The sequence below is a fragment of the Orycteropus afer genome, unplaced genomic scaffold (assembly GCF_000298275.1).
Source record: "Orycteropus afer afer isolate SDZICR_OR568_19922 unplaced genomic scaffold, OryAfe1.0 scaffold00039, whole genome shotgun sequence".
NCBI classification, from domain to species: Eukaryota; Metazoa; Chordata; class Mammalia; order Tubulidentata; family Orycteropodidae; genus Orycteropus; species Orycteropus afer.
The window spans coordinates 2,044,931-2,049,024 of record NW_006921626.1 but is presented as its reverse complement, the minus strand read 5'-3'; the positions used below and the strand labels follow the sequence as shown (position 1 = coordinate 2,049,024).

Here is a 4,094-nt window from a genome sequence, read left to right as displayed (position 1 = left end):
TAAAGGATCTATATAAAATAGTCTATTGAATCTATTAAATCAAGTTCTACACAGAGAACTAAAAGTTATTAGAATTTTTCAAGTGCCATTAACCCTCTCCTGCCTAATGCCAAATAAGAGATTTAGAAATTAAAAACATTATGGCCAAAATTACTAATTGTTTGTAAAGCTGGTATACCGAAATAAGCAGCCTATACGTATACTGGGAGCTCTGGTAGCATAGTGCCTAAGGCACTTGACTGCTAGCCAGAAGGCTGGAGGTTCAAACCCACCAGCCACTCCTTGGAAGGAAGGTTGGGCAATCTACTTCCATAGAGATACCGCCTCAGAAACCCAAGGAGGGTTTGCTATGAGTCGGATCCGACTTGAAGGCACATAACAACAATATACCTATACTACCTTTACAGGAAATATTTCTGACCTTCTAAAAAACAGCTATCATTGTGTCGTCGAGTAGATTCCAACTCAGTGACCCCATATGACAGAGTAGAAGTGCCCACCGAGTTTACCAGGCTGTAATTTTTACAGGAGCAGATGGCCAGGTAGCTGCCAAAGTTTTGGTTAGCAGCTCAATGTTGAACCACTGTACATATAAGTAGACTACAAATTTTCATTTAAAAAAAAAAAATTATTGACATGAATAATGCAACATAATTTACAGGCTAAAAAATATATAATCATTGCAGAAATTATAATGTACTCAAGAGCAAATAATGTAAGTGTTATATGTTTTTTTTTGGCCAACTGTGCCCTCTCCCTAAGGATGAAATTCGCAAAAAACATATGGTGTGCACATTATTTCTATAAAAATACATTAATTCTTCCATTGCCAAAATCCTTACCAACACAGTAAACCTTTTCACTTAGGTACAGTTCTATAAATGATTCATCTTTCACAGGGCCTTTCAGAGACCACAGAGACTCAGTCATTTTTCTATATATTACCATTATAGAATGATGAATCAAAGACAAAGTACAGAGTTAGCACCAAGCTCAACTTCCTTAAAAGGAAATACCCATATTATTATGCAAATAGCATGCATTTTACACTTATTTGGTCAAACCTCTCCCAAGTATTTTTTTTAAGTATGCTATGCCAATTTTTTCACACCAACATGAAAAAAAAAAAAAAAAATTGAGCATAGCATCTTACAAAAATAATTTGGGGGGAAATGGGAGGGGCGATAGGCAAAAAAAAAGGTAAGTATAAATGCATCTTATTTGTGTAAAACTACAGTAGTAGCTGCATGTTGACAAAACATTCACTTAAGATGCATTCATTATCACTGTTGATTAGAATGCAAAAGTTGGAAACAAATACGAAGTATCAGTATTTGAAAAATATGGCCTTGGTAATAGAAATGACCTAGAGTTTGCATAAAATAATTTTGCAAGACCAATGACTTATTCATTGCAAGTACATTTTATCAAGAACATACATGGAGACTATACACGTGGACCTTTCCAGACGGAATGCACAGGAATCAAATTGACTACATCTGTGGAAAGAGCAATGCAGAAGCCAGAGGGCGACTGTAGAACATACCAGAACATCAATTGTTCACACACAAGTCAAAAGTTAAGCTGAAGAAAATTGCAACACATTCATCACAGCCAACATAAGACCTTGAATATATCCCACCTGAATTTACAGATCAACTCAAGAATAATTTGACACACTGAACATTAATGCTCAAAGACCAGACGAGTTATGGGATGACATCAAGGACATCATACATGAAGAAAACAAAAAGGTCATTAAAAATACAAGAAAGAAAGAAAAGACCAAAATGAAATGAATGTCAGAAAAGAGAAGGAAACTTGCTCTTGAACAGTGTAGCTAATGCAGATGGAAGAAATGATAACATAATAGATCCAGACAGAAGACTTCAAAGGGTGGTTTGAGAGGACACAGTATTATAATGAAATAATGCAAAGACCTGGAGTTAGCAAATCAAAAGGCAAGAACACACTCAGTTATTTTTCAAGCTGAAAGAACAGAAGAAAAAATTCAAGCTTCAAATTGCAATATTAAGGATTCTACGGGCAAAATATCAAACGGTGCAGGAAGCATCAAAAGAAGATGGAAGGAATACATAGAGTCACTGCATGAAAGGAACTGGTCGAAATTCAAAAATTTCAGGAGGGAGCATATGATCAAGAACTAATGGTATTGAAGGAAGAAGTCCAACCTGTACTGAAGGAACTGGTAAAAACAAGGCTCCAAGAATTGATGGAATACCCATTGAGATGTTTCAATAAACAAATGCAACAACACTGGAAGCCTTCACTTGTTTATGCCAAGAAACATGGAAGACAGCTACCTGGCCAACTGACTGCAAGAGATCCTTATCTATACCCATTCTAAAGAAAGGCAATCCAAAAGAAAGTGGAAATTATAGAACAATATCACTACTATCACATGCAAGTAAAATTCTGCTGAAAATAATTCAAAAACAGTTGTAGTAGTACATCAAGAGGGAACTGCTAGAAATTCAAGCTGGATTCAAAAGATGACTGGGACAGTAGCTATCACTGCTGATGTCAGATGGATCTTGCTTCAAAGTAGAGAATACCAAAAGATGTTTGTTGTTGTTATGTGCCATTGAGTCAGGCCTGACTCATAGTGATCCCTCCTTGGGTTGCCGAGGCAGTATCACTTCAGAAAGATTGCCCAACCTTCCTTCCGAGGAGTGGCTGGTGGGTTTGAACCACCAGACTTCTGGTTAGCAGCCAAATGCCTTAGGCACTATGCTACCAGAGCTCCTAAAAGATGTTTACCTGTATTTTATTGACTATACATACAAAGACATTCTACCGCATGGATCATAACAAATTATGGATAACATTGTGAAGAATGGGAATTACAAAATATTTACTTGTGCTCATGAGGAATCTGTACATAGACCAAGAGGCAGTCATTCAAATAGAACAAAGGGATACTCTGCATATTTTAAAATCAGGTAAAGTGTACATCAGGTTGTATCCTTTTACCACACTTTTTCAACTTGTATGCCGAGCAAATAATCTGAGAAGTTGGACTATATGAAGAAGAATGTGGTATCAGGATTGGAGGAAGACTCATTAACAATCAGATATACAGATGTCACAACCTTACTTGCTGAAAGTTAGGACGACTTGAAACACTTACTGATGAAGATCAAAGACTACAGTCTTCAGTATGGATTATACCTCAACATAAAGAAAATGAAAATCCTCACAACTGAACCAATAAGCAACATCACAATTAATGGAGCAAAACTGAAAATATCAAGGATTTCATTTTTCTTAGATCCACAATCAATGCCCATGGAAGCAGCAGTCAAAAATTCAGATGTTTTGCACTTGGCAAATCTGCTCCAAAAGACCTCTTTAAAATGTTAAAGAGCAAAGATATCACTCTGAAGACTAAGGTATACCTGACCCACGCCATGGTATTTTAAACAGCATGTGAAAGCTGGACAAAGAATAAGAAAGACCAAAGAAGAACTGATGCATCTGAATTGTGGTGCTGGCGAAGGATACTGAATGCACATACCATGGACTGCCAGAAGAACAAACAAATGTGCATTGGAAGAAGCGCAGACACTATGCTTCTTAGAAGCGAGAATGGCTAGACTGTGTCTCTTGTATTTTGGTCATGTTACCAGAAAGGATCAGTTCCTGGAGAAGGATATCATGTTTGGTAAAGTGGAGGGTGAGTGAAAAAGGGGAAGACCATCAACAAGTGGTCCTAGTGTAAGTGGATATACATAGGAGGAAAAAAATGGACCTAAACTTAAATCTAACACTTTATACAAAGATTAGCTTAACATGGATCACTTACTTAAATGTAAAACATAAAACTATAAATCTTTTAGAAAATAATATAGGAGAAAACCTTGACACTAAAAGCGTGATCCATGAAAGGAAAAACTTGAATTGGACTTCATCAAAATAAAAAATTTTCACTCTGCAACAGATCCTTTTTTTTAATTGTTGTAAAAATATATGTGATACAACCTCGGATAAGCAAAGCACTACTGAAGAAGAAAAACAAAGTAGGAGGTCTCACATTGCCGGATCTCAAAACCTACTATACAGCCACAGTAGTC

The 4,094-nt window shown here is 36.5% G+C and overlaps 1 protein-coding gene across 1 annotated transcript in view; it reads right to left on the bottom strand.

Annotated features, from left to right (window-relative positions):
* IARS2 (isoleucyl-tRNA synthetase 2, mitochondrial) overlaps positions 1-4,094 on the bottom strand; it is a 96,710-nt gene that overhangs the window by 82,138 nt on the left and 10,478 nt on the right. The gene's annotated exons all lie outside the window — the stretch shown is intronic.